General features: G+C 39.9%; 1 non-coding gene and 1 pseudogene across 1 annotated transcript; both read right to left on the bottom strand.

The window, feature by feature from the left end:
* Positions 1-11,004: 11,004 nt before the first annotated feature.
* On the bottom strand, positions 11,005-11,456 carry LOC112391006 (60S ribosomal protein L10-1-like; annotated as a pseudogene).
* Positions 11,407-11,541, bottom strand: LOC112391081 (small nucleolar RNA SNORA70). The gene has a single exon (XR_003001394.1). It is a non-coding gene; the product is annotated as a small nucleolar RNA SNORA70 (small nucleolar RNA).
* Between the last annotated feature and the right edge of the window lie 5,381 nt (positions 11,542-16,922).

The following is a 16,922-nucleotide window of genomic DNA, read 5'->3' as shown; positions in this document are numbered from 1 at the left end:
TTTTTTTTTTTTTTTTTTTTTTTTTTTTTGATCTTTCCTTTAAAAATAAAAATGCAGAAAGGACAAAATCTTGGACTAAAAGCCTTTCCATTGAGCACATTTAGATTGATCAAGAACTCACTTCATGCTCCCTGTGAAAGCTTTGTCAAGGGCCAGCATTAATCTATAGAGTTGTGTCAGGGAACCACTGACTTAAAGGAAAACAAACTAATACAAAACAATCCTGATGAATTCAACTGTAGTTACAAAAACAAAAAAACAATAATGCTAAAATTGCTTGTTTTAGAAGAAAAAGAATTGTATTGTATGTGTGTTGATTTACTAAATCAGTATCTCGGAGAAAATCTGCCTATCGTGCTGGAAGAGGCATTCTGTTCCATTGCAAAGGTTAAATAATACACTTGAAAAATTCATCAGAGCTGTGAGTTAGCAGGCCTAAGTCACACCTCATTACTAAGAGAGGCAATAAATGGAAGTTTAACACTTTGTTATCTTCCCATAACAACAACAAAAAATTATCGCACTTAGTCTAAAATCTCAAAACTTGTTGGGGGGTGGGTATTTTACATTTGTATAAGCACACATAAAACCACAGCACTATCACACACACACACACACACACACACACACAATAACCTAGAAGTCAAGCCAGCTTATGGTTACTGTGTATTCTTAGTTTCACCACTCTGCAAGTGTGCATTCTGCTTTTTTAAAATTTATTTATTTATTTTGTTTATTTATTTTTGGCTGCGTTGGGTCTTCTTTGCTGCACGTGGACTTTCTCTAGTTGCGGCAAGTGGGAGCTACTCTTCATTGCGGTGCATGGGCTTCTCATTGCGGTGACTTCTCTTGTGGAGCATGGGCTCTAGGCGTGCGGGCTTCAGTAGTTGTGGCACACGGGCTTAGTTGCTCCGTCCGCAGCATGTGAGATCTTCCCGGCCCAGGGCTCAACCCGTGTGCCCTGCATTGGCAGGTGGATTCTTAACCACTGCGCCACCAGGGAAGTCCCCATTCTGCTTCTTTCATTTCCTCTGAATATGTTTTCTGTTTCTGTTTGTTATGAAGATGTAGATAGTCACCAAACAGGATGTGTTATGTGGTCAGTTAAATCAGATTTCAGAGAGGTCATGCCAGCCAAAACTAGCTAGACCTTAGCCAATATTGCACAAATTATTTTCTTGTTTTATAAAAAATTTTGGTACATTCTTTTGAATAATATCCAGTAAGTACTTAATTGAATAGCAGGTTCACACAGAAGGATTATGTCTATTTAATTTGCTTTTTACAGCACTCAAACCGCAGGCTGCCTTTACGGCCACTCAGTTTTCTTCCACTACGTTCATTTAAAGAATGAAACTTGGGCTTCCCTGGTGGCGCAGTGGTTGAGAATCCGCCTGCCGATGCAGGGGACACGGGTTCGTGCCCCGGTCCAGGAAGATCCCACATGCCGCAGAGCGGCTGGGCCCGTGAGCCATGGCCGCTGAGCCTGCGCGTCCGGAGCCTGTGCTCCGCAACGGGAGGGGACACAACAGTGAGAGGCCTGCATACCGCAAAAAAACCCACAAAAAACTGCTACCTCACAAATACTGTCCTCCCCGATTAAAAGGCTCACCTCTAAAGTGGAATCAACGTATCCCCCAGCCCCCCCACACACACTTTTTTTGCTTTGGTTGAAATGCATAGAGTTAGCTCCTAGAAAAAAAAATTCTGGCTTTTTGGCTTAAACTGGAAACTGTCTAATTAAACTGAATTCAAGCACTCACACAGGTTTCATTTAGGTAACATTTAGGTAATTTAGGTAGTGATGTCAAGCTTTCTTGATTTGGTAGTCCTGATATTCTCTAACAAACACAGAAGCTTGAGAAATCATGGGCATGATTCAGCTCCTGATATCCCAAAGCTAAAGGACTCCATAAAACAATCACTCATTTCTAAGACTGCCCACTGATAGAACAGAGTAACATCATAAAATTTATCAATCCTAAAGTTTCTATAGGCCTAAAAGACAGCCAAACATTTGTAAAGAATTTGTTTGAGCCCAGAGAAAGAATCAGTGGGTATAATAAATCTTCGGTATAATAAATCCTCAATACATCTCAAATAATGTTCCAAAGGAAACCAGAACCAGACAACTGATTTGTTTTCAGAATCACAACCCTCAATCCCACTTAAAAAAATAATTTTTTAAAAAGAATAATTTATTTGGAAGAAGGATACACCGAAGACAAGCCAATGAATCAACTAAAACAAAATCCGCAATTGAACCATTTCTGCTTACTGAGAAAATGTTGACAGAATAAATATAGTGTGTGTCCAAAGAACTAAGTGTATTGCATAAACAAAGTACAGTTCATTCTACCAAGTGCACTGACTGATACTTGGTAGAATGAACTTTGATTATATTTATCCCCTATCAAATCAACTGAAAAGTGAAAAAAAAAACCCAATCATTTAACTAGATTCTGATTAGATCAATAGCAATACAGTTTTATAATACAGGTAGTAAACAATGACCAGAAATATCACTTAGTACTACTGTTTGAAACAACTCGGTGAATAGTTGGTAGCAAAGGAGCTAAATCAGAGAACTCTGTTTTGAAGCCCAGAAACTGCTTTTAAACAACAAGAGTATATTTCTCCCATTTTAAAACATTTCTTACATGTATCTTATTCAAAAAAACTACTTAACCACGCTCTTGCAATTAACTTGCAACTGACATTCCTAATTCCCTGCAAACTGCTGCTGAGAACATCACCACCTTATCAATCACCCTAGACAGAGTCACATGAAACTTTACTTAGAAATTATAGCTACAGAAAGCCTTGCTACTGAAAACTGGTATTTTTCTTTTTCTTTAATGAAGATTGAGAGACACTTTTACTTCAGCAACAAGGAAACTTACAGCTACATCTGAAACTCACATCTATGATCAATTTATTCATCTTAATGTTACACTCCTAGTTTTATTTTCTCTGGTACTGGTTTCATAATTTTTTAAAACCCAATATTTCTTGTAAATGTTATTTTTTATAAAGTGACTCAACACCTTTGTGTAAAAGGTAGTATACATGAGAATAAAACATAAATAATACATTTCCTTACTGGTTTTCCCTGGCACTTATAAATCTGAAATACCTAAATTTAGAGACTAGGTAACTGGAGTTCAGCATTTCAAATGAAGAGAAATTATTATTCTGAACTCACCAAAAAGTATACTTTCATACTTTTAGCCTTAATACATCCTTACACTCTTAAAGAGAATTCCATTTTTAAAACGCAAACACACTTCTAGCGCCAACTTAAAATATACACTTTATTCTTCGTACAATTAAAGTGAAAACTGAATATAAAATCTTCCAGAATTGTAAAGTGCAGAATGGATAACCATGTGTCAAAGTAAAAATCTTCTTTCCAAGAAAAGGAAAAGGGAAAAATGATTTGCCACGTGTAAGGTTAACATTTTTCTTCTACATTTGAAGACCAAGAGTGCCCCATCATTTTCATGGTGATCCATTCCAAATATTCACTCAGAGCCATTCTACCCCTCCAGGGGCCCTTCTCCCTCCCCTATCCCTGAGGCGAAGCAGCATGCTACACCCTGCTGAGCAGGCCACATAGAATTACACTACCTTCTACTAGGTGACGAAACAGGACAGCTCCCAAACCCAGTGAGGTCTTCCTCAGGTGGTGGCCTACCATCACCTTCCCTCGCTGGGACACCTTCACAATGGTACCACCCAGGGAGATGACACCAATCTTCCCCCTTCCCAAACTGTACTTTCCCTCAATACTGCCCCCTGGTACACAGAGCTGTGAAGGCAGGGCAAGTGCACAAACTCACAGCAAGAGGCTCTATTAGATTAGGTGAACCACAGGTACACAGTGTTACCTTACTCAACTATTTTGGCATCAAACTGAAATAATGATCTAACTCTTTCAGTATCTTTACTCTCTGCAATCAAGTCTCTCCTCTACCCTTTGGTCAGAGCTGCGTACTTTTTAATTCAAATACCAGTTAAAAAAAAAAAAGGAGCCCAAGGGCTCTAAGTCCAACTTGAAGTTCAAACTAAAACTACCCTCAAAGCCACCCCAAAACAACTTAGTTGCCACATACTGGCCTTTGCTCATAAAAATATCCTGACTACCTTTCTTTCCCAGCTCATTTGGAAATGGTGCTTCTAACATCCACTGGCATAGAGTTCTATTGTTCACAGAAGCGATATGTGTTCAATGCAAAATAAACAAATAAATAAAGGCCAAGGACAAACAAAGTTGTTTATTCTGGAAACCCACCATCCAGAGATAATCACTGATGATGTATTAGTGCATATGATAACTTTATTGTTGATATATTTTTTTCTATATCTATGTTTAAAACAAAAATTGGTTCATATTACACACAGTTTGGCATCCTGCTTTTTGCATTTCATAAAATATCAAAAAAGAGTGTCTTATCAGTATCCTACAAAGTTATTTTTAATGGCTACTTAAAATTTCCTCTTTCTAAAATTCCCAGGGGCTCTAAAATTTCTTCTTTCCTACTTCTCCCCCTCCACAGTTTCCCAGTAGGAACACAACTAAAAGGCAACATTCATTCAATTAATACATCCTAAACACTTCCAGAAAACCAACATTCCACTGTATTCACAGCAATTATTTCATTTATATTTTATATTGTTAGATGATCATGAATAAACAACTGTATCTGTGCCACCAAGTTCCAAGGAAGGGCCAGGCTGCCATCAAGTCTACAGTGTGTCTCCCCCATGAGCCATGACATATAATTCAAAATAACTCCAAACAAAATAAGAGTCACAACAAGGTACAAGTCTTTCCTAGAAAGACTATTTCATTGTTTCTTTAAAAGTCACAAAACATTAACAGATGGCCAACAGGCACAAGAAAAGATACTCAACAACGTATTAGAGAAATGCAAATCAAAACCACAATGAGGTATCACTTCACACTGGTCAGAACAGCCATAACCAAAAAGTCTACAAATAATAAAGGCTGGAGAGGGTGTGGAGAAAAGGGAGCCCTCCTACAGTGTTTTTTTGTGGGAATGTAAATTAGTGCAGCCACTATGGAAAACACTATGGAGGTTCCTTTAAAAAACTAAAAACAGAACTGCCATATGACCCAGCAATACCACTCCTGAGCATATATCCAGAAAATATGAAAACTCTAGTTCACCTCAGTGTTCACAGCAGCACTGTTTACAAGAGCCAAGACATAGAAACAACCTAAATGTCCACTGACAGATGAATGGATAAAAAAGTGGTATATACATACAATGGAATATTACTCAGCCATAAAAACAAATGAAATATTGTCATTTGCAGCAACATGGACGGACCTAGAGATCATCAAACTGAGTGAAGTAAGTCAGACAGAGAAAGACAAATATTATATGATATCACTTACATGTGGAACCTTAAAGAATAATACAAATGAATCTATATGCAAAATAGAAACAGACTCACAGACATAGAAAACAAAATTATGGTTACCAAAGGGCAAAGGGAAGGAGGGGAAGGGATAAATTAGAAGTACGGGATTAACAGATAAAAACCACTATACATAAAAGAGATAAGCAACAGGATTTACTGTTTAGCACAGGGAACTATATTCAATATCTTGTAATAACCCATAATGGAAAATAATCTGAAATATATATATTTTAAAAAACTGAAAAAAATTTCAAAATATTATTTAAATTTTTTTCTCTCTTTTGGTGCCCCCTTGCTAACGCTCAAACACATGCTTACATCGTCTATTAAACACTGCCTCCTGGGATTGAGAAAAGAACAGGTTTTGTTCCAAGGAATAATATGAGTTTAAACTCAGATGATAAAATCTATGCACAATCAAAATCCCAGACTTGAGCACACAGATTTCAGTCAAACACATTTTGAAACGGAGAATATTAACTGCTTGTTCAAAGCTGCATTATTCATGTGGAATCACTGGCAAATGCTTTATGCTGTGTTTGAAACTGTACAAAGCTTCCCGAGATATATGCAATGCTTTCATTATATGAATAAATGGATAACATGATTTGCATTGAGTGGTTTTACGGGGGAATTTCAAGTGACTTATTCAGCAAACCTCCACACTTCAATTAAAAGAGACGATTTCCTTCCAAAAAATTAAATGTGAAGAACTGTCAACACACTAATGATACTGACAGTAGTTTAGAGGCTGGGTTCTAAAGTCACACTGCTTTGGCTTAAATTCTGACTTTCACTAGCTATGGGACGTATGCCTCTATACTTTAGATTCCTCATGAAAAAATATCTCCTCCATTGGGTTACTGTGAGAATTAAATGACTTAATACATGTAAGGTGCTTAGAACAGTGTATTGAGCCTTCAATAAATATTAGCTAGTTACCATCATCCTTATTCATTATTATACATTTTTGTAAAAGGCTCAAAACCTACTTTCCACCTCTTTCTCCCCTTACTAAGGAACAGACTAGACCACAGAATCACAAAAATGTTATACAGTGCTGTATTAAACCCCTACCTTATAATTTTCAGATCAACTGTTTTGTTCCTACTTTCTTTAAAAAATAAACTGAAGTTTAATATTTACATTGTATACACTACACTCACCCTATTTTTCATTTAACTGCCAGCATGCTATAAGATACTGTATATCTATAATGACCAGTATATACACAGAACAAATGGTACCTATATATACTGAACAACACAGGTCTTCAGGAAACCACAATGTTCTAAAAGGAAAAAAGAAGATGAAAGCTGGAATAGGAAGTAGCTCTAATACTGCTGTTAAATTTAAATATCATATCTAATGTACTTTTTTACTTTTAAAAAGGTTTCTAAATAACATTTTTACAATTTACAAATAAAACAGACTACCTTAAACCACTAGTGTAAGGTTTATTCTAGACTAGAGAACTAAGTCTGCTCAACCAGAATGAGAAATATTACAAAGATAGAATCCATCATGAGTTTGCCTGGGGTTATTCTGAAACCTATAATCCAGAAATGACAGACAAGAGTTCTCTGACTTTTTTTTTTTCCCAAAGAGTACTAGAACAGTACCATAAAAATTCTTTACTGTTTTTTATGTAAAAGATAGAGGAAAGTGGCAGATAAAATGAAGAAAATAGGCCAGGCTTTGGACTCTGGGCCTACCTATTAATTTTGCTTTCTTGATCATAGATATAACAGTCTGCTTTAAATCTCAGGAGAGGGCTTCCCTGGTGGCGCAGTGGTTGAGAGTCCGCCTGCCAATGCAGGAGACACGGGTTCGTGCCCCGGTCCGGGAAGATCCCACATGCGCAGAGTGGCTGGGCCCGTGAGCCATGGCCGCTGAGCCTGCGCGTCCGGAGCCTGTGTTCCGCAACGGGAGAGGCCACAACAGTAAGAGGCCCTGAGCCTGCGCGTCCGGAGCCTGGGCTCCGCAACGGAAGAGGCCACAGCAGTGAGAGGCCCGTGTACCGAAAAAAAAAAAAAAAAAAAATCTCAGGAGAATACACTGGTTAATAATGAAAAAGATTTATTTTCCCACTAAATGTTCTTTGGCCTGATTACTTTCCTATATTGTTTATTCATACCTTACCAGGAATATGAATAGCTTATCAAAAAGCCACTCTCAGAATAAAAAAAACCCACTTCTTCAAAAAACTAAAGTCTAGGGAATTCCCTGGAGGTCCAGTGGTTAGGGTTCCATGCTTCCAATGCAGGGGGCATGGGTTTGATACTTGGTTGGGGAACTAAGATCCTGCAAGCCATGTGGTGTGGCCAAAAAAAAGAACTAGAGTCTAATCCATAAGTCCTCCCAAATATTTAAAAACTTAAACCCCAAAGAAAGGAGAACAATCACCCATTCTACAGAACATCAAAACCACTGAAAGCAAAAAGAATAGACTTTGCTTGTATGTACTTGTATAATCTTTTCTGAAAACCTAGGAGGTAGACATGTTCATATACTACAGTTCAGGAAACTGAGTCTCAGAGAGGTTAAGTAATATGCTCAAGTTACAAAGTCAGTAAAATAAAGACACAGGACTCAAATTCACAACTTTCTTACCAGCTAATGATAAAGCAGAAATGACAGGCATTCCCTGTACACCAGTGTGAGTGGCCACGGAGACGAGGATTACAGAACAAGTCCTTCAGTGCTCCCTCCCAACTCCATGCGCTACACCGGAATCTAGCAGGTTAGATTCAAGTTATTTTTGAACACAGTTGATTGCTCAAGAAAGGAAACAGCTCCCTCCCAAGTCTCACCCCCTAATTCACAGGTGAATTATCTTCTACCTTATCTTCTGTTAATAAATAAATGAGCAATTATTTACTGAAGACCCAGAAATGTAACCATACCATAAACTGCCCTTATTATAAGTGCCATATAAGGTGGTGTAGAAGGAAGAGACCACTTATTATCTTTAGTATCTGCCCCTTAACCACTCTTGTTTTATAATACATAATTGCACTTATTTACATGAAGGTTGCTCTTTACTAGTCTGTGAGCTTTTGATACAAAATTCTGCATATTCCCCACTCAGTATTAGTCAAAATGTAGGTGGTGTCCACTAAAAATGTTGAAAGAGGGAGTGAACGAAACATTGACGAGTTGAACCTTAAATAACAACATTTAGAGAGATGGAGAAAAAGAAGGGGAAGTACGTCCTAATGAGGTGGCTAGCAACCAGGCAGACTGCTGGGGAAATGGATAGGCAAGTCTGAGCAGAAGATCCGTATCACCAAGCAGCAAAAAAACGGTAAACTGGAAGATCTGGAATTCCTGACTGCAGGGTTAGGACTTCATTTTCTAAATTAGGCCAATGGTTTCTGAACATTTATTTTTAATGCAGGGGAATGCTTTGTTTAAATTAAACCCTACTCGAAACCCCAATATAGAAAACAGGTAAAAGCAAAGCAGTACCGGTTGAAGCCCCACTCAGTCCCCATCTTACCTAACTGAGAAGCCCCCAAAGCCCCTCCTTGGAGCACAGTTTGAAAACCACTGGGTTAGAAAAAGGTCTGGAAGGACAGATACCGAAGTGCTCAGAGCACTGACTTCTGGAGAACTGGGTTGGCCTAGGTTGAGGGAGCAGGGTAAGGAAGGACTTGAAATACTGTTTTCACTTTTTAAATCCTGCCTTTTTTTATATTATTTGAACTTTTGTTTATATTGAGCACTTTTTACTTTTAAATTTCAAAAGAAATAAGATACCATTGATCTAAAAAAGCATTTTTAATGGTTAAATTTCTTCAAGAGAATTGCCACATTTTATTTATTTTTTTTTTTAAAGAAGACGTTGGGGGTAGGAGTTTATTAAATTATTTATTTATGGGGCTTCCCTGGTGGCGCAGTAGTTGAGAGTCTGCCTGCCGATGCAGGGGACACGGGTTCGTGCCCCGGTCCAGGAAGATTCCACATGCCGAGGAGCAGCTGGGCCCGTGAGCCATGTCCGCTGAGCCTGCGCGTCCGGAGCCTGTGCTCCGCAACAGGAGAGGCCACAACGGTGAGAGGCCCGCGTAACGTAAAAAAAAAAAAAAAATTATTTACTTATTTTTGCTGTTTTGGGGCTTCGTTTCTGTGCCAGGGCTTTCTCTAGTTGTGGCAAGCGGGAGCCACCATTCATCGCGGTGCGCGGGCCTCTCACTATCGCGGCCTCTCTTGTTGCGGAGCACAGGCTCCAGATGCGCAGGCTCAGTAGTTGTGGCCAACGGGCCCAGCTGCTCCGCGGCATGCGGGATCCTCCCAGACCAGGGCTCAAATCAGTGTCCCCCGTATTAGCAGGCAGACTCCCAACCACTGCGCCACCAGGGAAGCCCCGAGAATTGCCACATTTTAATGAATCATTTCCTTATAGCAAGATATTTTCTTGACTAAATTATACTGTAGTGAAAATGAACATCTTTGTGCATAAGACTTTCTCATATTTAGAATGATTTTCTTAGGATAAATTTATACAAGTTAATGGTTCCCATTTAAGTTCAATTAGTATTTTTTAAAAGTCATCCTATAGGGACTTCCCTGGTGGTGCAGTCGTTAAGAATCCGCCTGCCAATGCAGGGGACACACGTTCGAGCCCTGGTCGGGGAAGATCCCACATGCCGCGGAGCAGCAACTAAGTCTGGCCGCCACAACTACTGAGCCTGCGCTCTAGAGCCCGTGAGCCACAACTACTGAAGCCCGCGTGCCTAGGGCCCATGCTCCGCAACAAGAGAAGCCACCACAATGAGAAGCCTGAGCACCGCAACAAAGAGTAGCCCCACTCACCGCAACTAGAGAAAATCCGTGTGCAGCAACCAAGAACCAACACAGCCAAAAATAAATAAATAAATGTTTTTAAAAAGCCATCCTATAGTAGCAAGATTTGATCCTAGCATGCATGTTTAAGATATATAAAATCTAGGGCTTCCCTGGTGGTGCAGTGGTTGAGAGTCCGCCTGCCGATGCAGGGGACACGGGTTCGTGCCCCGGTCCGGGAAGATCCCATATGCCACGGAGCGGATAAGCCCGTGAGCCATGGCAGCTAAACCTGCGCATCCGGAGCCTGTGCTCCGCAACGGAAGAGGCCACAACAGTGAGAGGCCCTCATACCGCAAAAAAAAAAAAAAAAAAAAAAAAAAGATATATAAAATCTAATTTACAAAACTAATTAGCAAAGTTTCCATATCTCAAAAAATGTATTAAAGAGAAATCTGAAACAGAACTTGAAGTCTGTCTACCTTTCATGAATTTTTCATAACTTCTCTTGCCACTTATCAAAACCATACACTGAAACAATTTTCCTTCACAGTTGGGTTTCACGATCCAATTCTGTGAAGTCACAGTGCTGTGACAGTACAATCATTCTCTGGCAACAAACTGACATCACTAAATTCCTAATGGTAAGTTCTGTTGGGTATATGGATGTTCTATTTTTACTTCTAAGATCAAAATCTATTTTCTGTTGCCTCTCCATTAAGCTCATATGATTGATACATTTTTTTTTCTTGGACAAGAAAGTAGGATTTACTGGTGGGCGTGAGTAAGGAGGGGACAGCGCCAAGGCTCTCGCGAGTGCAGGGCCCGCCATCTGTCCAGGGGGCCACAACGAGGGATGCATTCGACCCCACAGCCATCCGGGATAAGCCGCTTTTCTGCCACCATGTTTTCAAATGTGTCCGCGTTAAACTTTGTAAATCCCCACTTCTTGCAGATGTGGATCTTCTGGCGGCCAGGGAACTTGAACTTGGCCCTGCTGTGGGCCTCAATCACATGTTCCTCGTTCTGCAGCTTGGTGCAGATGGACATCATGACGTGGCCAATGTGGACCCTGACCCCTGTGCCCTGGGGCTTTCCAAAGGCACCACCCATACCTGTCTGGAGCCTAGACTGGGGACAGCATGCCAGTCATTAATGTCCACTGGAAAGGGCTGTCTTCGAGGTCCCTTAGGGCAACCTATACAGGCAACAGCCTGCATCCACTACCGAGGAGGCTGCTGTTTGCAACCACTGCGCACCAGGCCCCCATGGGGAAAAGAGCACAGTTGACTGGATTGGCTGCAGGTGACTGATACATTTTAATCAATGTATTCTCTTTGTCCCCAGCCATCTTTATAAAACTGCCTTTTGGCGAGTGCTCAGAGAATGCCGATCTGTTCAAACAAAATATAAATGGCTGCCCGACTGCCTCCTCCTGTGAACAGCCTGCAATGTTCTGTACTTCTTGAAAGCAGAAACCCCAGAGTCAGAAAGTCCATTGTTCTTTTTCTTATCTCTACTACTGCTTTAGTATAACAAAAGTACTTTTTGTTAAATTAACTTTTTGTTAAATAAGTGAATGGAGTTCTATCACTAATGAATCCAACTGGGCAAAAAGAATTTCTAATAAAAACCTTTTTCCGGCTTCCGTGGTGGCGCAGTGGTTAGGAATCCACCTGCCAATGTGGGGGACACGGGTTCGAGCCCTGGTCCGGAAGATCCCACATGCCGCGGAGCAACTAAGCCCGTGCACCACAACTACTGAGCCTGCGCTCTAGAGCCCACGAGCCACAACTACTGAGCCCATGTGCCACAACTACTGAAGCCTGTGCACCTAGAGCCTGTGCTCCACAACGAGAAGCCACCACAATGAGAAGCCTGCGCACCGCAACGAAGACCCAACACAGCCAAAAATAAAATAAAATAAATAAATAAGTAAATAAATAAAAATTAAAACAACAAAAAAAACCCTTTTTCTTTTTCCAAAAGCAAGCATTGCTAGAAACATCAAGGTCACTTCAACTACTATGTAACAGTTCTAATAGTCAGGGTATTTAGACTCTATCAGCAAAGATTTGCCTAGTGCCTACTGGGCATGGGGCACCATGCTAAACGCCAGACGTTCAGTGTGAACAAGACAGAAGCAAGGCCTGCTCTCATAGATCTTTCCCTCTTGGTGCAACAGCACTTTGGCAAACCACGAATCTTTATGAAACGAGAAGTTCCAGTACCAAAAATAGAAATATTCTTTAGAAGAAAGAGACTGGAACCAGACTTTGGAATACCCGTAACACTGGGCCAAGGAATGCAAAGTTTATATTTGAGTAGAGGAAAACGAGGTATTCAAAGGGATCCTTAGAAAATATTAATCTAATCAGGCTCTGATTAAACCTTTTCAATGGCTTCTCATTTCCTCTAAGATAAAGCCAAAATGTTTAAAAAGGGTAACTAAATCTTGCATCACCATTCCTACCTACCCAAGATCTTTGGCTGTGGTCATACTGTTCTTTTTCTCTGTTTCCTTTATTGTAGGGATTTTCAAACTTTATACATCACGATCTAGTAAAGTATCTACGTGTGACACGCTTATTTTCTGTTTTATTTCTTTTTAAAAACATGCAGTTCACAACCACTAAATTAATTTTACAATCTCCTGGTAGGTGCCTAGGTGCCTGAAGCTTGAAAAGTACCACCTTGGTATATACCACAGTCTCTCTCTCTCATTTTTTGGCCTTTCCACACATTCTTTTTGCCGGAAACATTCTTGCTCATCCTCCTTCTTGCCTTTTTCTGGCTACTTCCTATGCTACTCTGTGACCTGAGCTCTTAAACATCACTTCCCTGACCCTCTTAGATTAGTTCCCCCTCCTCTGTGTTCCTGAAGTACTCTATGCTTTCTAACATTCATTAAGATTTACTGTAATTGTATGTGTGCTAATTGTCTTTCTAGGCTGTAAACTCCATAAGCATCAGGACCCATTCTTGGTCTCTGCTGAATCCTGAGAGCCTAGCCCAGTGCCTGTTACTTATTAGGCACTCAGTCAATGAGGAGTAAAGCAAGTAAGGAAATGGACTTGAATAATCTATATATTTAACCGCACAATGAAATGAGCACCCACTTAAAGACTGTTAAGAGGTTTAGCCAGTTCAAAGGAAAATATATTCTCAGTTCCAATTATATAAATGGTGATTAAGTTCCTAAGCTAGCCTACAAAACGCTATTACCCACAAGCACTTAACTGATGAGAGGATGTCTGCTATTTGCCTCTCTGCAAGGACAAGAGAACTTTCACTCCTCTAAGTAGGAGAAAACAGGATTAAAGGGACACCTTGCTTTCTCCCTACTCTATCAGTTCCTCCTAGAGCAAAGTGACTTATCTAATGGCTGAGATAAGACTAAAGGTCAATATTCCAGACAGGCCCCAGCCCTGAGCTCTCACTGGCTCTTGGATTTATCTGTCTTCAAGAAGAGAAGGTTCTCCTTTCCCTTCCAACTCCTATGAGGAAATTTCCCCAAGACAGGGCTTTCCCTGCCTGCAGGGGAGACCTGCAGTTTTTTAGGTGCTATAGAATCACGTGGGTAGATAAATTAAGAAGGAACAGAGGAAGTGTGGGTCTAAGCTAAATTCTCCAATCCAGCTTTACCAGAAATGAAAATTAAATTATATTTTAATAGTACTATAATCCTCATCTGGCTTCTTGAATCTGATCTCAATTTGCAGAATCTGGAGAGAGAAGAGATGTAATCAGCAAACTGAAAAGCTCCAAGAGGAATAACAGTCATCCCAGTCTGATTTCTGAGTCGGAGGAGAAGAGTAGCACAGAGCAACAAGGTGGAGCAAAAGGGAAGGGAATGAAATGAAGGAGAAAAAGGTTTCTTTCACTTTTCCTCGTTTGAATTTTTCTTGGGCAAAAATGTCTAAAGAAGTTGAACCTATCTTTGTGTCCTACAACCTTCCCCTCCAAATTGTTTCTCATTCTTGCTTCTCTTTTCTCATCTTCCAGACCTTTTATGCTGCCCATAGATCTCCATTTTCAACACCCACACTTGTAGAAATAGAGCAAGTTTTCCCCAAACCTCCAAAATGTTCCATGATCCCATACCACTAACATCTCCTATCCCTCCTCATGTCAAAACTCCCATTTCCTCAGTGCAGCTGATCTGGAGGAAAGCAATCTGATTAAATTCGTTCATATTAAGATAAAACAACTGGCTGACAGTCTAGCCAGCCTACTAGAGATACACATATTTTTTATTTTATACACACACACACACAGACAGACATTTTTAAGCTATAGAAATCTAACTACAGTAATTTCAGAGAAAAGATGAGGGGTGCCTAAAAATCTCCCATAAAGGAGGCAGGTCCGCTCTGATCAGCATTTCCCAGGGATCACATCCCCAAAGTTGTTCCCACATTTTCCCCAACTTTCAGTCCTTAAGTGACACTAAAAACCCCAGGGGGCAGAGAAAGCCAACTTGGGAAAGCATTTGTAACTACAGGATATTTAGTCATCCATTGGGTAAGTCAGTTACAATCAATATTAGCTTGGATAGGTTATAATTTCAGTATGTTTGACAATCATTCTATTAGGTAAAACATACACTCAGGTTATATATTGCAATTATTACCTCATTCTACTAATGAGGTCAATGAGGCATAAAGGGGTTAAATAACATTTCCATTGTTTAAAGTTTAGTAGTTGAGAGCAGGACTGGACGGCTCTTCACCCACTTTGAATCAGTTGTTTATCCATTAATTCCACTTGAAAATCTCTAATTTTATTTTCCATAACGTTTCTGAAATGTGGTAGTGTACTTTAGAACAGTCACATTAGAGTAAAAGAAAAATGAGCTTGAATTCCTGGGAGGTAAACATCATGTCTTTTTCAGTGGTTTTTGTATGAAAGACCTGAGGCTGATGCTGAATTTGTGTGCGCTCAGAAATTAAGCATGGAATAGGCAAAGTAGCATTCATTCAGCTGCAAGTGGTTCTTAACTTCAGCGCCATAAAAGATACTTATTTGCCGCCCAAATATGAATATAGCTGTAATAAAGACTACACACACTTAGGATAAGATCTTCCACTTTGCCTGAGAAGTATATGAAATTTTAATTGAGTAATTGGTGTTTGCTATTTTTTATTAGTTTGCTTAGCTAGACACCAAAATAAATTATTTGTAATTAAAGTGATAACTGGGACTTTCCAAACCAAGCATAGAATACATGAAAATGCTGTGTGTGTTCTCTCTTGACTTTGGTCATGAACACACTTTTTTTTTTTTTTTTTTTTTTTATGAACACACTTTTTGTGGCTTTTCTCAAAATACCAGAAAGGGTAAAGGGGCAGTAAGGCACCCAAGAAATGACAGTTAGCATATTCTGACAGACTTAAATGGCACTTATGCACTTCCCCCAAGTAGAAGCATTATGTTGCTTGGTATCAGGTTGGTTGGGTTTTTCGGTCAGTACTCATCCCCCAAACCTAGAATTTTTTAAATATAATTCAACAATAAAAAGACAACCCAATTAAAATATGGGCAAAAGATCTGAATAGACATTTCTCCAAAGCAGATACACAAGTGGCCAATAAGCACATGAAAAGATGCTCAACATAATTAGTCATAAAGAAATGCAAATCAACACTACTTCATACTCACCAGAATGTCTGTAATAAAAACTAGCAAATAGTCAATAACAAGTGTTGGTGAGAATGTGAAGAACCTGGAACCCTCATACACTGATGAGAATGTAAAATGGTGCAGCTACTTTGGAAAAGTCTGACAGTTCCTGAAAAAGTTAAATATACAGACCCAAAAGAATGGGAATCATATGCCCACATAAAAACTTGTATGCAAATGTTCACAGCAGCATTATTCACAATGGCCAAAAAGTAGAAACATCCTTAATGTCCATCAACTGAAAATGGATAAACAAAATGTGATATTGTAGTACATCAATACAATGGAATACTATCCCGCCATAAAAAATAAGTACTGATACATGCTACACATGGATAAACCTTGAAAACATTATGCTGTGTGAAGGAAGCCAGACACTAAAAGCCACATAATGTATGATTCCACTTATATGAAACTTACAGAATAGGCAAATCCATAGAGACGGAAAGGAGATTAGTGGTTGCCAGGGGGTGGGATAACGGGGGAATGAGGAGTGACTTTTAATGGGTATAGGGTTTCATTCTGGGGTGATGAAAATGTTCTGCATGGTGGTGATAGTTGCAAAACTCGGTGAAAATACTAAAGGCCGCGCTTTAAAAGGATGAATTTTGTGGTATGTGAACTATATCTCAATTTTTTAAAAAAATTCTTCATTTACAGAAAGAAATTACATAGACATGTAATATACCTACAAATGTATTACATACATATACGTATTCTCTTTCTATGAATCAACGTTTGGGGTTCTTTTTAGTTGAGATATATTTCACACATATAAAGAAAGGAATGAAAGAACACGGTGACACGGAGCAATTGTGAGCCCTGAAGCCTTGGATCTGGGGTGTGCCCCAGCCTGACTCGCAGGGTCTCCATCCGTGCTCACCTTCCACCCATCACTCAGCCACCACCCGCTGTCCGGTCCACTGTCAGGGCCGGGGACGACCCACCACTGCCGCCCGGCTCCGCAGCGGGCGCCCCAGGGCCGGCCAGCCCTGCCGCCCGAG

The sequence above is a fragment of the Neophocaena asiaeorientalis genome, unplaced genomic scaffold, assembly GCF_003031525.2.
Source record: "Neophocaena asiaeorientalis asiaeorientalis breed wild unplaced genomic scaffold, Neophocaena_asiaeorientalis_V1.1 scaffold418, whole genome shotgun sequence".
Classification (NCBI taxonomy): Eukaryota; Metazoa; Chordata; class Mammalia; order Artiodactyla; family Phocoenidae; genus Neophocaena; species Neophocaena asiaeorientalis.
Note: the sequence above shows the minus strand (reverse complement) of the source record. Positions and strands in the feature narration are given on the sequence as shown.